This window comes from Phacochoerus africanus, chromosome 11 (genome assembly GCF_016906955.1).
Source record: "Phacochoerus africanus isolate WHEZ1 chromosome 11, ROS_Pafr_v1, whole genome shotgun sequence".
NCBI lineage: Eukaryota > Metazoa > Chordata > Mammalia > Artiodactyla > Suidae > Phacochoerus > Phacochoerus africanus.
The window spans coordinates 91,060,988-91,072,653 of NC_062554.1; the positions used below are offsets into that span (position 1 = coordinate 91,060,988).

At 42.9% G+C, this 11,666-nt stretch overlaps 1 protein-coding gene across 3 annotated transcripts in view; it reads right to left on the reverse strand.

The window, feature by feature from the left end:
• The window catches only part of HYCC1 (hyccin PI4KA lipid kinase complex subunit 1), an 86,853-nt gene extending 78,411 nt beyond the window's left edge, over positions 1–8,442 (reverse strand). For all 3 annotated transcript variants that reach the window (XM_047752328.1, XM_047752329.1, XM_047752330.1), the window contains exon 1: positions 8,223–8,442. The gene's annotated coding sequence lies outside the window, so the exon portion shown is untranslated. The remainder of the gene's footprint in view (positions 1–8,222) is intronic.
• Positions 8,443–11,666: the final 3,224 nt, after the last annotated feature.

An 11,666-nucleotide genomic window follows, 5' to 3' on the forward strand; every position in this document is an offset into this window, starting at 1 on the left:
TAAAAAGTTACAATAGGAGCTCCCACTGTGGCACAGCCGGTTTAGGATCCAACTGCAGCATCTCAGGTTGCTGCAGAGGTTTGGGTTTGATCCCTGTACCAGCCCAGCCTGGTGAAGTAGGTTAAACAATCCAGTGTTGCCTACAACTGCAGCTCAGAGTCAACTGTTGGCCCAGGAACTTTCATATGTCCCGGTGTGGCCATTAAAAAAAAAAAAGTTACAATAATCAGAATTGTTTGGAATTACTAGAACAAAAAACATAATCCAATGAAGCAGTATAGAAAACTTAGAAAAAGGTGTTCCCATCGTGGCTCAGTGTTAAAGAACCCAACTAGTATCCATGAGGACGAGAGTTTGATCCCTGGCCTCACTCAGTGGGTTAAGGATCCGCTGTTGCCGTGTCACAGACACGGCTCAGATCCTGCATTGCTGTGGCTGTGGTATAGGCCTGTGGCTACAGCTCTGATTCGACCCCTAGAAACTCCACATGCCACAGGTGCAACCCTAAAAAGACAAAAGACAAAAAAAAAAAACCTAGGGAAAAAAATCATGAATTGGCATACAATAAAGAAGGTATTTAGGAGTTCCCGTCGTGGCTCAGTGGTAAACCAATCCAACTAGGAACCATGAGGTTGCGGGCTGGATCCCTGGCCTCCCTCAGTGGGTTAAGGATCCGGTGTTGCCATGAGCTGTGGTGTAGGTTGAAGACGTGGCCCAGATCCCTCGTTGCTGTGGCTGTGGTGTAGGCTGGTGGCAACAGCTCCGATTAGACCCCTAGCCCGGGAACCTCCATGTGCCTCGAGTGCAGCCCTAGAAAAAGGTAAAAAGACAAAAAAAAAAAGTATTTAAAACCTCTGGGAAAAGATAATTGTTCAGTAAATGGTATTAAAATAATTGACCTGCCACTCTACCTTAAAGTACATGCCAAACAGATTAAAGATGTAAAGGTTTTTTAAAACTCTGAACGTAATATAAGGAAGCAGAGGTGAATACCTACATACTTTGGGAATGCAGGAAGGCCTTCTAGGCAGGCAGATATCATGAAAGAAAAATTTGATAGATTTAACTATACTGAATGTTAAAAATCTGTGGGCTTTTTTGTTTTATTTTGTCTTTTGTCTTTTTAGGGCCACAACCACAACATATGGAAGTTCCCAGGCTAGGGGTTCAATTGGAGCTGTAGCTGCTGGCCTATGCCACAGCCACAGCAACACGGGATTTGAACCACGTCTGTGACCTACACGACAGCTCATGGCAACACCGGATCCTTAACCCACTGAGCAAAGCCAGGGATGGAACCCAAATTCTCATGAATACTAGTCAGGTTCGTTACTGCTGAGCCTCAATGGAACTCCCTAAAAATCTGTTTAAAAAGAGAAAACGCATACCAAAAACAAAATTAGGATGCAAATGACAAACTGAAGAAATTATTTGCAATGTAATTTGACCAAGGTGTAATAGTTTTATATACAAAGAGCTCTTATAACTCAGTTTTTTTAAATGTCCAATGTCATAATAAACAAAGGACATTAACAGATAATTTACAAGAAAGTACATTTAATATCACTAATAATGAAACAAAAAATGTCTAGAAGATACAACTTTTCTTACCGAAATGACAGTTTTTCAGTATGGAGAGGATGTTGACATTCTCAAGCACAATTAATAAAAATAATTGTTTTTTGGTCACACCAACAGCTTGTGGGATGTTCCTGAGCCAGTAACCCAAGCCATAGCAATGACCCAAGCCACTGCAGTTACCAACACTGGATCCTTAACCCACTGCACCACAAGCAAACTCAAAAAATTAATATTAATTAAAACTTTTTGGAAAGTAATCTATTAATATCAATCAAAAATAATTAAAATATGCATACCTGTTGATTTCAGAATTTGTCTTAAGGAAATAAAGATATGTGCAATGATTAATCCATCAAGAAGCTAACTACTAAACTATTCTTTCAAAATTACTGAGAAGAGTTTAAATTTTCAACAACTGAAGCATTGGTTAAATAAATGATGATAAATCCACATGCTGGAATATTAGCCACACATTTAAAATGATATTATGTAAAAGAATAATGTTTTATTGACTCAAGTAACCATTCACTCAATTAAGTGAAAATAAGCTAGAAACAAAACAGCATGCACAACAAAAAGAATTGTACAATATGGACACTTTTGGTTAAAAAAAAAGAGTAAATCTGATTTAAAAGAACCTATAAGGATAGTCACCAAAGTGTTAATAATAATTATCTCTGGGTAGAGGCACTATAAATGTTATCATTTACACATTCCTGAATCTTCCAAATATCTTATAATCATTATGTATCTTACAATCATTATGCATTATTTTCTTAATAATTAAGAAAATACACAACATTTACAATATCGCATTGACCATAGTAACAATAGTATTCAAAATCATGTCAACACTGATATTTCCACTCTTTTAGGCTGCACCAAAACTAGGCATGCCTACCCTCTCTAGATCTGATCATAATATTATACTTTAATCACTATGAAAGGAATTTTCAGAACTCTAGGAAACAATCAGATAAGTTTTTCACTCCACCTTTACTTATGATCAAATACAAGGTCAAATAATATTTAGGTATTAATTATTTGCTTTGAGCCCCCTGCCAAAGTTAAGAATTAAGTGAGGAACAGGGCGTTGCTGTTGTAGCTCAGTAGGTTAAGAATCTGACTAGTATCCATGAGGATGCAGGTTCAATCCCTGACCTTGCTCAGTGGGTTAAAGGATCCGGCATTGCCGTGAGCTGTGGTGTAGGTCACAGACAGGGCTCAGATCTGATGTTGCTGTGGCTATGGTTGTGGCATAGGCCGGCATTCCATCCCTAGCCTGGGAACGTCCATGTGCTTCAAGTACGGGCCTAAATAGACAAAAAAAAAAGGGGGGGGGCAGTGAGGGAAAAACCCTGCACCTCAAACCAGCAGGGTTCAGCTTTCACATATATCCAAACACTGAACTAAAAGTTTAAAATTAAAAAAAAAAAAAGTGGAAAGGAAGCGTGGAATATAGGTATTACTTTTCTCAGGACGGAAAGTACAGGCTTCTGAAAATTTCTAATCACAGCTCATCTCTGTCTCATGTGGGAGACAGAAGAAAGATTTTCTCCTCCAATGTTTTAAAAGGTATACATCCAAAGGGCAAGCAAGCAGGATTTCTTCTGAACAAACAAGGTTTAAACAGGAGATTTTTAAATGTTAAATGTCCTCTTTCCACAGTGCAGATATGCATCCTAACTCTGAGAGGACCAAACAGATTCTGGCAGTACTTGGCTCTCAGCATAAGCTAGAATCAAACTGTTAATTCCATCTGCTCCCCTCCAAAAAAAAAGACAAAGCAGACTTCCCTTAGTGACTCAGCAGTTAATGAACCCAACTAGTATCCATTAGGACGCCGGTTCAATCCCTGGCCTCACTTAGTGGGTTAAGGATCCGGTATTGCCGTGAGCTGTGGTGTAGGCCGCAGATGTGGCTAAGATCCTGAGTTGCTGTGGCTGTGGTGTAGGCTGGCAGCCACAGCTCCCATCTGACCGCCAGCCTAGGAATCTCCATATGCCACAGATGCGGCCCTAAAAAGACCAAAAAAAAAAAAAAAATGACAAAGCATTACATGGTGGTGCCAGGGATCTCAGGCTCCATTTGAGAAGTTTTCCTAAAAAGCATCCATTTTCATCGTATTACGATGAAAATTGGTTTTGAATACTTCAGAGAGCTTATCTTGATACTACATAATGGCAACTCTGATGCTGATAATAAATATGTGTGTGTGTGAATATATATATATATACACACACCTATCTTTAATATCATATTTTATTTGAGACGTTGATTCCAGAATTGTCTTCCTTTCTTACTGGTCAAAGCTCTGAATCCCATCTACTTTTGTCTCCCCAGGGTCTTCGTTCCACTAAGTATCTCATCTTTGCTAATCTCTTACTTCTCACTTTCCTCATGCATGTAAAAAAACAAGCATAATATTCCTTCAACCCATATCCCTCTGCAGCAGTTTTCGACTATGTCTGCACACTGGAATTACCCAAGGATCTTTAAAATACCTATACAACTAAGCTATAGTAACAAAAAGTAGATCAGTGGTTTCTGGGGATGAGAGGGAGAGATTACAAGAGGGCACTAGGGAACTTTTGGAGGTGATGGAGATATTTACTATTTTGACGGTTTAGTGAGTATAAACATATGTCAAACATTAAACCACACACTTTTGGAGGTGATGGAGATATTCATTATTTTGATGGTTTAATGAGTATAAACATATGTCAAACATTAAACCACACACTTTAAATATGTATAGTTAGGAGTTCCCATGTGGCTCAGCAGTTACCGAACCCAACTAGCATCCATGAGGACATGGATTCAATCCCTGGCCTTGCTCAGTGGGTTAAGGATCCAGGGTTGCCGTGAGCTGTAGCATAGGTCACAGATGAGGCTAGGATCCTGCATTGCTGTTGCTGTGGCTCTGGCATCAGCCGGCAGCTATAGCTCTGACTAGATCCCTAGCCTGGGAACCTCCATATGCTCAGAGTGTGGCCATAAAAAGACTAAAAGACAAAAAAAGGTATAGTTTATTATATGCCAATTATACTTAAATAAAGCTGTTGAAATAAATACTGATGCCTGGTTCCTGCCCTATCCCCCAAATTAGTATGGGGGTTTCCTCTTGAAATCAAGATTCTTAAAATCTCTCCCAGATGACTGTAAATGTGTAGATAAGAATCACTGCTCTACAGCTGTCATTTTTTTCTCAAAATGACTCCCTCAAGCATGTCTACCTCATTATCATCCATTCTTTCTCAATCTTCTGAAGACTAGTTTCTAAACCAGCACTCAACTAAACCTGTACTTGTTAAAGTCACCTATGGACAAATTCACTGGTGTTCGTAGTACTCTCCTTACTTGAAACCTCCTTTAAGCATTCAAAAAGTTTCCCCCTCCATTTGAAAATTTCTCCACCCTTGGCATCCTCTTGAAATTTTTCTAATGCTTCTAACTACTACTCTTCTTCTTCACACTATTCTTCTACTATCTGCTTTTTAATCCATATATTCTCTGACTGCTGCTTTAATTATGATAAAGGCTTCCCCAGTCTGAGTCATTTCATTATACACAATTCAATATAGCTTCTTCCATTCAACCCCCAACCTTCCCTCTATTCCTGATTTCCTTTAAAAATTCCACATCCTAGATCCAAACAACTATCTATATCTTCACCTGAATGAATGTTCCATGGCTTCCTCAAATTCAAAAAATCCATAATAGAATTTATCACCTTCCCTCCATCTATGTGTTCCTCATTTCCAATCAATGGAACCAAGTCAAATCTCGTTCCTCCTCCTCCTTTCTTTCAGGGGTGATAAGATCTATGAGATTCCACCTCACTGCCAAAGTGAAGACCCAAAATCCAAATCCATTAAATAGTTTCTTATTCATCACTTTCAATGCAATCCCCTTACCCAAGGATATATTGCCCTAGTCTGGCCCTCTACCACCCTCATTTTTCTCATCTTCCACCATTTCTGCCTATCTAACCCCTGCATTCGAGTCATGTCAACATTACTGACTTTGGACTGTCACCGACAATGACTTCTCTAAACTGCCAGGTTTCTTATGCTTCCTTGCTTTCTCACTTATTACATTCTACTCTTAGGAAGTTATTCACTTACCTCCTGTACTTGGCAAAATTATACCATACTTTATTGTGTGTGTTTTTCATGTTTATACTTTATTAAAGTATGGTTGATTTACAGTATTGTGCCATCTTCTCCTATACAGCAAAATGACTTGGCATACATGTATATACACCCCTTTTCTTATACTTTTAAAGCTCTACTGTGTACTCCTGACTTTATTTTTATTTTCATTTTTTAATTTTTTTTTGGCTTTTAGGGCCACACTCATGGCATATGGAAGTTCCCAGGCTAGGGGTGGAATTGGAGCTACAAGCTGCTGGCCTACACCACAGCCACAGCAACATAGGATCCAAGCCGAATCTCCAACCTACACCACAGCTCATGGCAATACCGGATCCTTAACCCACTAAGCAAGGCCAGGGATCGAACCTGCGTCCTCACGGATGTTAGTCAGGTTCGTTAACTGCTGAGCCATGACAGGAATTCCTGTGCTCCTGACTTTAAATACATGCAAGCTGAGTTAGCCATCTCCTACTCTGCTCCCTTACTACACTAGACATATCTCTATTCACACTTATCACAGGTCTTATAATTGTTACTTATCTGTCTTACACATTACACAGTAAATTCCTTATGACAAGAGCTATAGCATTATTTCTATATCCCTAGTACCTATTCAGCCTGGCATAGTGCAAATTTGACATAATTTCAATTACTTACAAAATGTAAATTCGATGGCCCCAAGATGGTCCTGATACTAACATTTAAAAAAGATTTCTTAATACTCATTATAAAATAAATATCAGTCAACAGGATCCTGAATAAGACAGTTGACTACACGATATATTTAAACTCCAACTGTCAAAACAACACTGCTCTAAAAATGCAACCAAGAGCAGATTTCATAAAATAAGAATACAACAGAAAAGGGAAGCACAGCAGGGATAACACACTGACCTAGCCAGTGCCTCATCTGGATGTCGATATCCAGATACTGTTAATGCTGATAACTAAGAGAGTTTATAATCCCTCTATGGTAATAACTATAGTAAATAAGCCAAATCCAGAATTTATTTTCTAAAACAGGCGATGGTTTTCTTCCTTGCTACTCTGTCGAAATGAATTACTAGAATAACTATGAATCACTACTGGCCAACCAAGCAGATCCTAAAAATTTTTTCTTTTCTTTCTTGCCTGCACTTCAAAAATATGGTGCTTTGAACTATTATTCATCATATAAACCTTAAAATGTATTAGCCTAAAGAAAAAATGCTTAGAAACTGGGGGCCGAGGGAGGAGTTGGGGGTGGGGGTGATCTTAGGAGAATGTTCTTATGGAAAACAAGTCTCCCGGGACTATCGCACTGACTCAAGGTTACACAAATATTTACGCAGATAAGGCTTTAAAAGCTGAAAATTTCAAACCGTAAACTGTTACAAGAACCAAAGAGGTGGCATACCTGCTCCAAAAACTATTGTGTGACCCAAAGGACAAATAATTTGCCAAAGAACAGCTTGGCTCTACAGCCGGTAGTACGGTCTCTGAGATAAGTAGTAGCTGCCAGCGGAACTAACTCCCCCTACCTGAAGAGCCGAGCGGCTGCCGGGTGTGTGATCGTTTATTTATCAGAGAACCGATTCTGTGCAGTACGAAACCACTAATGGCATAATTTTTAATTTTCATGAACGTCTCAACTTTGAGGGTACACGGCACACATGTGCACATCGAAAGGCGGAAACCTAGTTTTGCCAGAGCATGCAAACTTTGAGTCTTTCAACGCAGCAATTTTCGGATAAAACCCCGATTCTCGAGGAGGTTAGAATCAGCCTCGGGAGAGGACTAACTCCTAGTAAGAAGAGGGCAAGGGCTGAAGAAGAGATCTCCTGGGTCAATAACCAAGGAAGGAATCTTGGCTGCTTTCTAAATCTCTCTGTCGGGGCGGGGCGGGTGGGGGGGAGCCGAGGCGAACGCTGCTCTCAAAGACGAGGGGGGTGACAGTGACCATTTGGCCATTAGACTGGTCGGATAGCGGCAGCCTCGCTAGAGTGGGACAGAGGTGCAAGAAGGGGTGGGAGAGGTGAGAAAGGTCAGCCCGGAGCATCAGCCTCAGATGCGTAGAGGTGAGGGGGTCCCACCCCAGGCCGACGCAGCCGAGGGGCGGCCGGTAGAGCCGACGAGGTGGCGCCCAGGTCACGCCCGGAGATTGGACCGCTCCTCTCCGGAGAAAGAGAAAGACCCGAGTCCGCGCGCACAAAGCTGCCGCCGCCCAGGCAGCAGGCTGGCTGCGCCCAACTTCAGGGCCAGCAGCCGCCGGCCGCAGCCCACCACCCGGTCCCGCCCCCCCGACCCCTGGACTCCCCTGACGCTCTCGAGCTCACCCTCGGCGCCTCGCGCTGGAGCCGTTACCCCCAACGAAGCCGCCGCTCCGGCAACAAAGTCCCGGTCCCCTCCCCGCGGCCGCCTCGTCCCGGCTCCTCCCTGACAAAAAAAAGTTATCCGTCTCCGGCCGCCCCGAGGGCCCGGCGTGGTTCGCTCGGCTGGACTCACCAGAGCGGCTCCTCAAGCTCCACCTCCAGAACCTCGACTTGTCTGGCTCGCAGCGACAGCGACGAAGGCTGCTCCTCTTTCTCTCGGGTAAGCAGCACCACCTGCCCCCCTTCCTCCTTAGCAGAATGGGTCCCAGCGAGCCATCTTCCCCCTCCGCTCACTGACTGACAACCCAGCCCCGAGAGCCGCCACTGCCGCCAGCTACTCTGACAGGCACGAAGAAGAACCCGTCCCTAGGCAGCCAACCACGACCGCCCCACGTCGGCTCGGCCTATCGCCGTTCCCTGGGGCGGGACCTGAACAACTTCTCCACCAATGAAAATATTTCTTTGCTAGGCCTGGGGCGGAGCCATGAGGTGGGATGGAGAGATAGTTGGTGGGCGTGGTCTAAGCAATAGGCGTGGTCGGGGCGCCCAAGGAGCGATGATTGACTGTAAGATTGGGGCTGCAACCAGGCGATAGTGATCTGAGAAGGTCTCTTGGACTCCGCCATTGTGATTTACGGCCCTCGCAGAAAAGAGTAAGCCTTTTGGAGAGATGTTATGTGGTTATATATACAGAAGAGAAACTAAATGATATTTTAATTTCTTGGTCAGGAGTATTTAATTCAAGTCACCAGAATTTCTAAAAAATCTCATCAAATCCCAGGAGGAAAAAAAAGGTACATTTTTGCAAAACGGTAATTAAAAACTCTTCTCAGAGTTTCCCATCGTGGCTCAGTGGTTAACGAACTTGACTAGTACCAATAAAGACGTGGGTTAGATCCCTGGTCTTGCTCAGTGGGTTAAGGATCTGGCGTTGCAGTAAGCTGTGGTATAGGTCGCAAAGGCTGCTGGGATCCTGAGGTGCTGTGGCCGTAGGCGGGCAGCTACAGCTCCAATTCAACCTCTAGCTTGGGAACCTCCATATGCTGCCCCTGTGGCCCTAAAAATACACACACAAAAAACTTCTTTTCACCTTATATCATTGCTTTTGTCCTTAGCCTGGAAATAGTCAAACACAATTCCACAATATCCTTTCCATGAGCTGTTTTTGTTTTCCTCATATTCCCTCCCTACTCTTCTCCAAAATACACAACTTTATGGAACAACTAGAACCTGAGCACATCTAAACCATTTCCTACATACAGTCCCTCTGTTTTTGACCTTGTCAACTCCTCCTACCACATCCCTCTCAAGATCAATCAAAATTACTTAGAAGAAAACTGAACCTTCAACCTGGAAGATGGGTAGTCATTCCAGTTTTACAATAAAAGGGAAGGACTGCTCCCAAAGCACCAGGATCTTTTCAAATATGGCAAGCACACAAATAATAAGCACACAAAAAAATTACTCGATATTGAAAGGACATCGAGGAAGTTCCCACTGTGGTTCAGCAGTAAAGAACCAGACTAGTATACATGAGGATGTCGGTTGGATCCCTGGCCTCACTCAGTGGGTTAAAGGATCCGGCGTTGTTGTGAGCTGTGGTGTATGTTTCAGATGTGGTGCAGATCCCTCATTACTGTAGCTATAGCATAGGCTGGCAGCTGTAGCTCTGATTCGACCTCTAGCCAGGGAACTTCCATATGCAGCAGGTGTAGCCCTAAAAACCAAAAAAAGGAGTTTCCTTCATGGCGCAGTGGTTAACGAATGCGACTAGGAACCATGAGGTTGCGGGTTCGGTCCCTGCCCTTGCTCAGTGGGTTAACGATCCGGCATTGCCGTGAGCTGTGGTGTAGGTTGCAGACGCGGCTCGGATCCCGCATTGCTGTGGCTCTGGAGTAGGCTAGTGGCTACAGCTCCGATTTGACCCCTAGCCTGGGAACCTCCATATGCCGTGGGAGCGGCCCAAGAAATAGCAAAAAATAAATAAATAAAAGAAAAAAGAAAAAAAAGGCATGGAGCAAATAGTTTCAGGGTAATCGTTAGGGTAGATCTGTAGAGCAATCTGGATCCCCCATTGAAGAGTATAGACAGATGTATAAGCAAATCAGAACAAAATATAGTGAAAAGGGAAACAGAGCTAGGTTCAATAAGCCAGGAGAACACAGGAGAAGAAATTATTGTGTTTGAAAAAGTCAAGGAACTTCACAAGGAAGGTGATGTTTGAGTTGGATCTTAAAAGGAAAAATAGGAGTTTGCCAGAGAAGTCAAAGGGGATTTCAGGATGCAGGAAAAGCAAGTTTGAAGGCATGGAGTTGTGAAAGGGCACTGAGTGTCTGGGAACACTGAGAAAGCTGGTGGGGCTGAAATCTAAGTAGCAGCCAAAACTTAAGCTAGAGCAAAATGTTGAGATGAGATTATAAAAGGCCATATGAACTACACTAAGGTATTAAGATGAGCACTGTCCAACAGAACTTCCTGCAATAATGAAAATGTTCTATATTTATGTTGTCCAATATGATAACCAGTAGCCACATGTTAGCTATCCAGCATTTGAAATATGGCATAGCAGAGGCACTAAATTTTTTATTTGAATTTTACTAACTCCCATATTGGACAACTCAAGTTTATTCTTTATTATATAGGCAGTGAGAGACCAAAAGAAGCTTTTAATCATGTGGACAATACAATCAGGTTTCTTTTAAAGGGTGAGAATCCTAAAGACGTTGTAGAAACTGTCTGTTCTCTTTGACAGTAATCTTGACACATCAGACCAGCATGGAGGATTGGCAGGATAATTTACGTCAGCTGGTCAAGAGCCTGGCCAGGAGACGTGTTTACCTGAAGGAATAGGGACAGGAAGATCCACAGAGTATGTTGTACTCTAACATCTTAGAGAACACAAGCAGTCAAAACCGGAGGATCTGAATTCTGTCATCAAGTCCTGACAGAATGGGGAGTAGGAGAGTGAGCAGTCAGAGAGGGAAATAGAGCCAAAGGGTCAGCTGGATCATAAAACAGGGAGAGAGCAAGGGTGAGCAGAGGAGTACAGGCACAATCAGTTTTACTGGCCATTAGCCATGTAGGCTACTGATGTGTTGACCCGATTTAAAGAGGCAGAGGGTGTCTGTTGGTAGGAAGGCCCACTAGGACCAGAGCAAGGCGCCAGCAGAGAAGAAGGGCCAAACCACACCTGCAGAAGTGGGGATGGAAGAAAGGGGCAAATACCTAGTGACTTCCTGTACTATGCAAGGCACTCGATTTGCCAAGGATACAAAAGAACACCAGAAGCTCCCAAAGAGGTGAAACATAAAGCAAAGAACAGTCATTTGTCACAGCAATAGAAAAGATGACACGAAGCGGTATATGATGGATTCATTGTTCAGGTGAGATTCTAGGCAATAACTGCTGTGTGAGTTCAGAAGAGGGAGCAAGGCCTCCAGTCAAGAATGGTCAGGGAAGGCTTCATGGGGGAGACAAAACCTGAGCAAAGTCTTGAAAAATGGGCATGAATTTGATCATTAAAAAAAAAAATGTGGAGTGCCCATCATGGCGCCGCAGAAACGAATCCCACTAGTAA